We start from the raw sequence: 12,157 nt of genomic DNA, 5'->3' as shown, positions 1-12,157 counted from the left end.
TACAGCTCCACTAACAGCAGCCAAGAAAAGAACATAGTAATATTTTGAGAGATAGATGCAAAGGAGCCTTAACGACCTCCAACACTGAACACTCAACGGCACAATTAAAACAATGCTCAGACATTATGTTTTGCATTATACATGCTAAGTGCCACTACAACCAGAGATTGCTCTCCTGAGGAAACCTGTTTGTTTGGGTCCAGTTGAAATTCAGGCCAAGATGAAACAACTCGAAATAAGAGGGAAGTTACAAAGGAAGATAAGAAAGGAAGGAACAGAGACACAAGGAGGATGGGGGGAGGGGATATCTTGAATATTCATGAGCCTGTGCAATCTTAATGTTCATCAAATTTTAAGATGACTTCTCTGCAAACATTAAAATGCCCGAGGGGGTGGCGTCTCCCTGTCTGTCAATGGCAACTTTATTTGGTGATCAGACAAAAAGTTGATGCAACAATCATTGCTTTTACTTCACAGTTCTCTGAACCCCTGCTTGTCTCTGCCTCTCTTCACACACAAACTGATAATCACATTTATTTAGTTATGAATCGATGATGTTGGATCATGATTCCGGATTGTTCCGCTCACTTTAACACTCATGTCCTGAATGTGCGCTCGTGTTGTGTAGCAGGTTTAAAAATGTGTCTCATAAACTCTCAGAATCAAACCAACACAAAGTAAATGTCAGTCCTATACGTCTCCTGATAATTTATATTTAGTGATGGTGTAAAGTGTAAAGTGGGCGGCAGTCAGAGGGAGACTGACTCCAACAGGAGTTCCCTCGAAATTTTATCGACAATGTCATATTTCTATCGAGGAAACGTTATATTGCAATAATTATCTTTATTTTATCGCCCCGACCTATCTTTAACACAAAGTGATTAAAAGAACAATAACTCAATAGACAGGCTGCACATGTCAATGTTTTCAATGAGACAGCTTTGATTAATGTGATCGTCTAGTCTCCAGCTCTCCTCTTTACACACAGGTACAGTTGGCCAGTACAGCATTTACTCAGACTTGATAATTATACTCGAAAATGTTCAACTGGGGAATGTTTGGCAGTGAGAGCAGTGCTGGGTGAATTTGGACAGAAGTTGTAAAATTAATCCGTTATCAATGGGGCTTTGTGGATTCTCACGCTGATTAAATGAACCGCAGAACACCAAAGCACCAGCTCCTCAAAATCCCCTAAGGTATCGAGTTCATTAGGGAACTTTATATAATAAAAAAAGAAGTGTAAAATCAAACTAATGAAAGTGTAGTGTACAGCAGTTTGTTTATAATCCCAGGAACCCCCATGACAACATTACTGTGGTAACAAACTACAGTTCAATTGCTGTAATTTCAGCTGTAAATATAATGGATGTGAAAGTGACAAAGTGCATTCCAAATTACCCCCCTTAGAAAGTAAACACACGTAGGCTGATTCACACACACACCAAACTAACTTAACCAGGCCCTCACAGTGTGTGGACTAACAAGACAGCAGGATGGCTTACACAGCGGTCTTCTCTCCAGTGCCCCTCACCACTTGTTTCCTCCCACTCTGCCCACACACATATCCAGTGACAGACAGTGAGCTCCTGTAGTGAGCTGGCATGGAAACTAAAAAATCTGAATGTAGAAATACTCCTCAGTATCTGTGTAGCTTAATTTACAATTAACACTTTTATATCTTCAATTAAACACAACGAGTGCAGTGTGTGTGTTTGCTTGGCCTGCAGTAATGCGGGTTGCAACCTTTTTTCTGAAACTTTGAAAGTGACCTTCAAGTAAAGATCGGCTGCTGGACTTGTCCCCCCAGCGCTGCACACAGAGCTGTTCACCTGTTTATTGAAAGCTCGTTGAAGCTCAGCACCCAGTTGCCGTTGTCTTGGATATACTTGTTGTCATGATCGTCAACGTAACCAACGTTGATTAGTCCCAGCTGACAGATCACGTCTCCAAATCACAACAAATTCGACACTGCACTTCCATGAGACCTTAGCAATACACATGCCAAGTGTGAGGCTGACTCAATTAGTGGTCGTTGAACTATGCATTCCACAGTCAGACAAAGATTTCTGAAACTAGTAGATATAAAAGATGTGATAGATAAATGGTGAAATGTATCTTTTGGGTAATTCATGGCTTTCCTTTTAATATTCATGAGTAGTTAACCTAAGCAGCCATTATGCCCCATCAGAAGGGCTCTTCACTTCAAGTATCACTTCTTTCTCCTCTTTACAACGGTCAGTTTTTCAGCCCGTCTTCCAGTGAGAACAAGTGGAACAGCCATGAAACATTTTGCTTTGAGCGACACATGGGTTGCGTTTCAAAAGTCCATTTTGCTTTAACCTTCCTAACAGTGAAATAACGCCAAAGTATTTCAGCGGCCTCCATATATGAGCTGTTCAAATTCTCTAAAGGATAAGGAAAGGAGCTTCACTGCTTCCTAACTTATATCCGTTAGTGTAGGAAACATTGGACACATTTATTCATTTACCTTCTCTTTCAATTAAATCTGTTTTTTATCTCCTGTGAGTAGGTAATGATTAAATCTTCCCTCTGTATAAACTGGAAATATCTATCCAACTTTATTAAACCTGTCAATGCACAGCCTGCAGCACAGAGTACCTTACATTTTGTGCGTATCTTCTTTTATAAAGTATTTTTTAACGAAATGCCGAGTGTAGGCAGAGTCGGAATTTCCCTGCACAGTGGTTCTCCTTTCCTAACTCTTGGATCCTGTGAAGTATTCCATCGGAGTCAAGGAGGAGTGGTTAGGAAAGGAGACAATTTGGACTTACCGAATGCAACTACTGTATTATCTGACCCTACTGCTCTTTTTAAAAAGGAGCATTCCGCCATCATTCAAGGCTTTTAACCCCTCAGGCACAGACATCTTTGAATTAGTACACAGCTATCAAGTAGAATGTGCTGTGCTGCCAACACATCTCTTCTGTTTTTGTTACCCACTGTTATGGAAAAGGACAATCAGTTAGTGGTAAATGAGGTGCAATACCAATTTAGCCCACAGACACTTGGGAGTGCAGTTCAACATGTTTAACACGATGAAAAAAAGGGGCCAACTGAAATGGAAGAATGTGTCCCATCAGTGACAGAGGAGGAGAGAGAGGGGGATTATGAACAGCGGCTTTTAATAATTTGACATTTTAAATGATGGTTGGAGGGAAGAGGAGATGAACCATTTATCAGGAGGAGGCCCCTGGGAAACTACAGCCCTCAATCATTTCTGCCTGATCTACCTTCCCTTCTTCCAACTGTGTTTCAATCAAAACACATTCTCCAGCATCTAATCACTTCTGTCTGAGGCTGTTGTTTCAGGGCCCGGGCTCAAACAGCCGCCATCAGAGAAGCTATTAATTTTTTACAATAAAGACTTCAGTTAGATGTAAATGAAGCAGCAATAAGGAAACAACTGATTCATGTAGAAACCATCAAAACACGGCATTAATTTGTTGATCTATCCCTGTTCTGTGCTTCTTTCAATCGTATCCACAAGTTTTTATTGTGATGTAAAATCCGTGTTTTTATATAAGCCCGTCTTTTAAAAACAGCAGCAGGTGATTCTGTGTCCAAAGCTCAATGTTTTATTTTTCCTATGTATTTACAGCTTCAATGCCAAATAGGAGCTTTCATGAGAGGCAGCTATCACCAGCTCATTTCATCCTCTGTGAAGGAAAACTGGCTAAACGGCAGACAGACACATATATACCTGTGAGCCCCTATGTCAAGGGTATGACGGCCTCATGCTTACGCTTTCCTGGTAAGAGGTCCACCAACATACATCATTATATAAAAACTAAATTGAATAGTTTACAGCATGGAGTCCTGGCTGTAACCTGCCATCTCGGTGGAGAAAGACGGACAGAAAGTGCCTCATTCTCTCGCTTATTTCCTCCATTAAACCAGCAAATTAGCTGCACATTTTGACAGCGCAACTGATCTGCTGAAAAATGACTTGACACCCTCAAAGTAGGCCACAGGACGGTTCTGATGACATGGAGCTTAACTGGGAGGCATGTTAGCTCATCAAAAGGGCCATGTCATTTGAGTGGCTGAATTAGCTCAATGTGCCAGAGCAGAGCTTGTGGCCTCATCTACCCCTGACAAAATAAGTCATTAGCCCCAGTCAAACATAGTGTGATAATTAATGGGTTGCTGTGCTCAAGAATTTGACTTGAGTTCTACTTAAAAATGCTAAACAAGATATGGAAATGATGGAAAAATAGGACGATGTGAAAAGTGTCTGTTCCGTTTTTATGTTGCTTTCATCTCAACCCCAACGTAACCAACAACCCTGAAACAGTCAAAGGCATATTAATTTGTCTCTTTGGGTAAGTTAGGATCAAACACAGAGCAAATGTTTCGTGCGATGATATTAAGTCGATAAAAATAGAAGAGATTTTTACGAAGGTGCTGCCTTCCCCAAGCTTTTCCACAAAAGGTACAAAGCAGCAATTGTAGTCACTTCCATTATGGGTGACAATGGACAGAAATGGTGGAACTAGCACCTCCTTTTCTCTACGTTTACAGAAAAGAACTGTCCAGTATTTGTGGGTTCTGTTTGCTTTACTCGTACAAATAAAGACAAGCGATCCTGAGGTCAAAGTCAAGAGTAACACAACACCCAATTTAGCTTTGTACTTCGTCTGAAATCACCAATTCACTGTACATGAAGATGGACGAAATGACATAAACCCCACTTCCCCCATTTTAGTGAAATTAAGATGTCAAAGTACACATTTTTGAAAAAAGAATAATTTATTTTCCAAAAATGGTTTCTGTCATTTTGGGTAGTTCTTATCACACAAAGGTTTGTTGATGTTAATATTTCCATAAGTTGTTTTTTAATTAGTTAGTTGAGGTTAAACATTATGATTGACAGCCAAGACTCACTCACAAAAAGATTAATCATGCACAACAAAAACATTTAAGAGTAAAGTAGGACTTTACAGCAAAGCATAGTATTCAGCAGTTATTAAAACACCTTCTCATATTACTGTGCCCCAGTACATTGACATGCACATATATTAAGCTGCTGCTATCCTCGTTTCTGTTTCACAAAAGCAGCAGCAAGCAGTCCTACATAACTGCAGTGGTTCACCTTATATACACACACACTGCCCCAACAGAGGTCATCAGAAGTAAAAATGATTCACAGTGTGTGTGTGTGTGTGTGTGTGTGTGTGTGTGTGTGTGTGTGTGTGTGTGTGTGTGTGGACTCTGCCCTCACACTGACCCTGTGGTGTGGGCAGGAGGAGGTCTGGAGATAAACATTTAAAAGAGGAAGCTTTCTGCTGCCAGGTCTCCACAGATATTGTGACTATAATATGAATCATAATCACAACCATATGACTCATACAGCCATCCACCATGTCAACTAAGTTGTTGGTGTGGCTGCATTTGTTTAAAAACCAATGACAGCTTAACAATCTCTATGACAAATGCTCCAAAAGTAGTGGGGCAAGAAAAGATTTTAAGTTTGAGGTTTGAGGCGTCAACCCTAAACATCTCTATGAACTATGCTAATAGTAGCTTTGTGTTAATTCATTGAGGCTGATAAAGTGTGCCTTCAGTCCACCGTGACCTACCTGATAGAGAACATTTGCAGATTTCTCATTTCCCGGCAACCAATCAATTGAAAAAATATTTCAATCAACCAAGATTTTCTTTGCTTTACTACTGACCTGCTGGCAACTCCACCACCGCCACCACCTCTCTACCGGCTGATCACTCAGCTATTCCACCGACCTCCTCAAGCTCTCCTTCTCCTTAAATGCCACATGAGTCAATCACTCATTGACAGGAGTTTGTCAGAGGTTCAGTGTGGTGGTAGAAAAGCATTGAGTGAAAGCTTCTTCCAGGAGAGACAATTTACTTCTCATCCTTCTCAGATGTGAAAGACAAACAGCACCAGTAATTTCTTTGTAACACCCCTCTCGCTACTGCGAGGAACATCCATCATCAGAGAAAACCCCGTCTTCAGCAACCATCACTCACCCTGCAGCTACAGGCAGCTCTGGCAAACATGGGCAGTATCCTACTATTTTATAATCATGCACACCATGCCTAGAGGAGGAACACGATGAGTGGGAGACGGTAGATCTGTGTGATTAATTGTTTTTGATCGACAACCTTGATTCACACCCTTCTTCAATCTCATTTTTACATGACAACAATCAGAAGAGAGATTTACTGAGTCAACTAAGCATTCCTTTCTCTGCCAGAGCTTTGCACCACATGATAGATCTGTATAACACCACATGATGAAGTATATACAAGAAGACAAAGAATTTGAGAATAGATCCAATGTGTGTGTGTGTGCGCGTGTGCCCATCATTGTGAACTAAAAACAAAAATAGATTAAATACCGTTTCACATTTTGGGTTGCTGCAAATGGGTATGACACAGAAAGGTAAAAGGTTTTCAAGTCCTATCTAATCAATACAGACAGTCTGAGACGAGTGGCAAATTGCTGCTAACGGGGGGTGTTGTGCTTTGTTCACAACACGATGTCAGGATTTCCCACTTGCCTATAGTTGCAGCGTATACTAATACTACTCGTTAAAACCGTTAGCATCAGTACTGTATGAATGACGCCCAGAGCACAACGGCTGCGTGCCACAGTTGTCCATATCAGTTCTGCAGTGGAGCTGCTATTGCAGCGCTGTGTTTTTAAACAGGGTTTATACTTAAAATAAATGTGAGTGTGTGCGAGAGAGGGAGAAAGAGACTACTGTCCATCACCTGAAGTTCTTTACGTTAACTTTTAATATAGCTTCCTGAGGTTTCTGGTATAACAGTAGTCCTGTGTACTCAAATAAATCCCATTACTACACACTATGAAGCCATGCATTTTCTGCTCCTGCAAATATTTCACAATAAAAACCTTTTAATAACAAATTAATAAATTAAGTCAACAGAAAAAACTGGAGTGCTTTTATTTTTGAAAGAAAAAAACCCTAGATCCTCAACTCTCTAGAGGAACAGCACGACTCACGTTGTTGAACCGCAGCCGGTGTTCAGCTACAATCTGTTCACATAAACGCAATATAAAATGCAAGCTGTCCCCGGCCGGTGTTCTCCGGGCAACTGCGTATCGTAATTCATGATTTGATCATGGCAACGAGAAATAATTTGTGGTCACGAGTTACGAATCTGTTTCTAAAAACAAGACCTGGGGAACTTAACTGAAGACGCATAATTACTAGTCAATAAAAACATAGGGCCCTAAGCTCATGTGTCATGGTGCACCATGCAAAGCGCAGTTAAATGCCTAGTGTGCCTGACTGTGCACATTTGGTAATGTATAGGTGACAGGAAACTTTGAGATTGAGATGTAGTGGGTTTGTTAGCGGCATGGATTGACTTAACAAACCAGACAGTGTTTTAAACTTTCCTTAACCTTCCTTGTAAGGAGAGTGGGCATCACACAACAGTGTCGTGTAATTTGGTGAGGGCTGAGTGCACGAGTCTCAAAGAGACCATCACAAGAAAAATCTGTAAACTATGTGTCCCATTTCAAATCAATATGGAATTTCTGAGGAAATAAATAACCAAAGAGTTTTATACTTCCATTCTTCCCTTTCAGTAGGTTTAGTCTATGAAATAAATATTTATTAGGAACATCTCAATCATCCATTTCTAGATGCAACAGGCACATCCTGTCAACAAAATAGCAGATGCACACAAAGATAGGGACATATGTTTCGTCACTTGTCCATGTCGGTGATTGCACATATGCAGCAAACATCGCTCATTCGATGTGAAAGCGCTCAGATCTAGATAAGGCAATCTTGGGTTGACTTACTGAGTTGATAACCAGCTTTGTGTGACCGCTTAGCCTGAGATTGTTTAGTTAAGTTCACAAGTTTATCGGAAAAAAGATAACCCTGGGTATGTTGAAATTGCTTTCGTAGTACAGGCACCATCATGATGCTACATGGCAACAAAAACGACTGACATTTTTTACCCCTTGTTTCTTATCAGACTGTCGTGCAGTGTGGTCAAACTCTGAAGTTTTAAGAAAGGTGCGGCTGCAGCTCTCAAAACAATTCCTCTCAGCAACTAACACACATTCTAAATCATTTCCATGATCTTCAAGAACATCTAAACATGAGTGGCACAGACTTTAAAAAGAGCAATTCAGTTCAGGGTGAGCCACTCCAGTGATTAGTCTCTATTACACCATGCAAACACAGCCACAGGGCACCACTGGCCTTTTAAAATGACCTGCTGTCTAATAAACCCCAGACGAAGCACCGCTCAGCACCAGGCTGCTTTAATGGGATTTCACAACATTAACATTGTACTAAGTCAGCATCAGCGCCCCTCTGCTGGAACAGCCTCAGCTCTGACTGTGTGTGCACGTGTACGTTCATGCACGAGCATGTGTGAGAGACAGTGTGAGATGGTGAGGAGCGACTGGACACAAGGTGGACATTGCAGACAAGTTTTAACTTCAAGGAATCTCCCCAAGAGATAACTGGAGCATGGAGATCCTAAGACAGACAAAATAGAACATTTATACCTCGGTAAACTTGCTTCAATTCATCAGTTGAGTTCTGTTTATATCAGATGAATCAAACATAAGAACAGCCAAGTGGAAAAGAGCCTTCAAGTCATCCTCTTCAGAGATAAGCAATTATCTGATCACTCTGCCGAACCAGGCAGTTCATTTCCAATTAATATAATAATTTCATCTACATTTAACATTATTTTTTTAGGCATTGTTAAGCAATTTTAAGGGTCTTACTCCAAAACCTTTTTTGTGAAAAATGAGAATCAGACTATATGTTACTGTAATTTTTAACTCTCTAAATCCTGTTATATCATGATCCCTAGGCCTATAGTAGCCTACATGGATTATAAGTGCAATGAGTACGATACAAAGGTTTTTGGTTTTTTTCCATTTTATTATTATCAAAAATTGATACGCATTCTCTTAAGATTTAAAAAAAACTTTTTTTTTTCTCTCAGCAAGATTTACAGCAGGCAACCAAAATGTACGATAGTCTTTTTATTTCTAAGGTTGGATTACACCTCTCAGTCTTGTTATGATGGACATGCACAAACACACATCAATGACAGCTGTAGTCTGTGTAATTTGTTGGCTAAATTCAGAGCACCAATAACCAATCCCGTTTCATTTTGCTTGCTTATTGATGCAGGATGAATTATACATGAACTCCACTGTTGACTTCTGAATGCTGTGAAGCCTGGCGTGTTTATGCCACCCACCCATGCGGTAACACGGAGGTCAACAGATGTCACATCGGTCGCAGGGTCAAACCCCAGATGGTAGGAAATGGGAGTGCAGGGGTCAATTGTTCTTAAATGGTGGAAGCCTATGAGCACACGTTCAATTGTATAAGGAAGCTGATTAACATTCAAACGATTTGTAATACTGACTTAAAGAAACTGATTACATGTTTTGTCTTCATTACACTCACAGCTGAGAACAAGAGCAACCATCACAACAGTTAGCCAAGCTTCCAGCTATGATCAGCCTCACCACTTCTCCATCTCACCATCTGCTGTGGTCCACCCACACACATCTCTCACAACACTTGATATGGACAGTGGCATGCCAATGCCCAGGAGGGCAAAGCAGATGGCGTGCTTACAGGCAAAACACTTAGCCTTTGAATAGCAGGCAAACCTCAAATCAAATGGGCACTGAATGAAGTCAAATAATGCTGTGGGGATATTAGCCGCCTTGTTTGCTCACCTGGAATACTGTCAGCCTTTGCCTAGTCAGAAGTAATAATAAGGGACCGACTACGTCTGCTGAGTTCAAAACTCCACAAAATATGCTCAATACAAAACTACTGGCAAGAGAACCACTGACTGATGTGCACATAAAAGACTGCTCAAAAGAGTAATGATGCATGAAGAGGACATGAATGAAAGTGTACCTGTAGGCAGCTATCTGGGTTGCAACAACAGATATTATGAATAATGGAAGGTAAAACATTATGAGTGGTTACTACAATACAATTTTAATCAATAGCAATTTAACAAAGGTTGTATCGATATAATAGATTATGTAATATATACAGTGGGAGGTATAATGTTTATAAAGTGTGATTCTGTTTGTTATTCTCTGTCCATATCAATCACAACCTTCACACAGAAGCAGAAATCTGACTTAAAGCTTAAGAAATAATGTGACTTTTATCGTGATAGTTATCGACATTAAGTGAAATGACCAAAAATCGTCCATCAATGAAGAAAAGCAGTCAGTGCAATCAGATACATTAACACGTATCATTTAACACAATTTACTAGCTACACGGAACGTGTCACTATTACCCTTGTGTTTCAGAGGGTCAATGACTTTCTAACAACCTCTTAGCTGCTTATTTACTGCGTGACTACTACACAAGTCACCTCGTTTGACTGTTTTGAACAGGTAAAAGAAGCGACCAGCTTTGATTGCAACATGCCGAAATTTAGAATGGACTCCAAATAGTCAGATCATTTCTTGTGTTGAGGTTTTCTGTGCGCGTCTGTTTCTCAATTCGCAAAAAAGCACTAAAACGGCTGAATGTTTAAAGGAGTTCTGGAGACGCTCTGTTCTGCAGGCGCTGCCTCGGAGAAGAAGAAACTGAAGAAGGGGAAAGTTTGCGGGAGAAGTTTTTCAGTTTCACGACACACACAGCGACATTGAAACACCGGAGTCACGACGTGTCCACTGTGGTTTTCGACAGAATATCACGACGTGAAGAAAGCGAGTTTTAAAAGGGACAAAAACAAACTCACCGTGCGACACCTTCAAGTCTGCCCCTCCACGACCTGGAGCGAAGCGACCCGAGGAGAAAATACCTCCGCGACGCCAAGTTTCCTCTTTCCCTCCGCAAAACACGACCGGTCGAGAGCGAAAAGTGCGAGTCCCGGTGAGAGGAAGAGTTAACGTGGAGACAAAGGACGAGAAATGTGTCCACGAAGTCGACGTCTGCGTGCGAAGACGCTTCAAAGGCAGCGGGAGGCGTTCTTCCTTTGTTCCTGCCGTGGCCGCAGCCTGTTCCGTGGGTATGATCACCGTTCATGTGTCCCCGACTGCCGCTGATTGGCTGCAGCGCCGGGATCAGGCAAAGGTGACTGGAGTCAAGCTGGCGATAACATCAACGCGTCTTCCCATCATCACCATCATCATCTTCATCACCAGGAAACACGTTTTATAAAAACACTCATTTATAATTTGTCTTTTTGTGTCCAGCAGCTGCACCGTAATTTATTTAGTGACCGCGCAGATGTTGTTTACTGCGTTTTGTGTTGCTGTAAAGTTATTTTTCTCGGACATGACACATTATGTGCTTTTATTTTGTACCATGGCCACACTTCCTGTTCAACTGCCCCTTTTAGCAGTGCTTGACGCAGGGTGGAGGCCACTTCATGCCTAACATAGTTTTATCCTGTCTCATTATGTCTCACTTATATGCACTTGAAGCTGACGCCTCATGTAACGTTAAGGTTGTGATTTTAAACGTCAGTGGTGATGTAGAAACGTGTCCTATCTCGCAATGTTAATGAAAGTAACAACATTTCTGGATCGTCCCCTGATCCGGATTCACACCAAAATTGAATGGGTTCTTTCCTGATCCATACCACGTCCTTCAACAAAGTTTTGTGGTAATCTGACAAAGACACTAGAATGTCTCTCAGTAGAGCACATATTGTCGCCAAAGCGCAACAATCCACCTTTATCTAGATCTGCATCAAATTAGATGTCCCATAAACAGGCCTGATTTTATTTTCAACAAGACTCATGAATTATTCACAGAGAAATCAAGGAAATGTGGAAAAAGCGAAAAATAATTCCTTGACATGCTCAGGGGCAAAAATTTAATTGAGGTCAGTTTAGTAGTTTTTTTGCGTAATCGGATCTCCTTAGCTGAGAAAAAAATACTTGTGTTATACGCTTGTGATCCAACCAGCTCTACCTCACCAATAACAATATCCGCCGCAGGTTTAACATGAGCAAGCAGAATGAGGATTAAATTATGCTCATTGTGAAAACTAGACCATTGGCTCCCTGAGCAGTCGGCCTCAAATCAAATCCAAAGAGAACCAAAGAATAGAAGTGAATGTGTTTAACTCAGCAGAGATCACTTGCCTTGTCAGAATGACACACAATTGATTTTCT

The 12,157-nt window shown here is 41.0% G+C and overlaps 1 protein-coding gene across 1 annotated transcript in view; it reads right to left on the bottom strand.

Moving 5' to 3' along the window:
• Positions 1 to 11,114, bottom strand: part of LOC109634650 (SPRY domain-containing SOCS box protein 4) — a 33,639-nt gene extending 22,525 nt beyond the window's left edge. Inside the window, exon 1 of the mRNA XM_020095321.2 lies at positions 10,774 to 11,114. The gene's annotated coding sequence lies outside the window, so the exon portion shown is untranslated. The remainder of the gene's footprint in view (positions 1 to 10,773) is intronic.
• Between the last annotated feature and the right edge of the window lie 1,043 nt (positions 11,115 to 12,157).

The sequence above is a fragment of the Paralichthys olivaceus genome, chromosome 11 (genome assembly GCF_024713975.1).
Source record: "Paralichthys olivaceus isolate ysfri-2021 chromosome 11, ASM2471397v2, whole genome shotgun sequence".
Taxonomy (NCBI): Eukaryota; Metazoa; Chordata; class Actinopteri; order Pleuronectiformes; family Paralichthyidae; genus Paralichthys; species Paralichthys olivaceus.
This window is presented reverse-complemented; position numbering and strand designations above follow the sequence as displayed.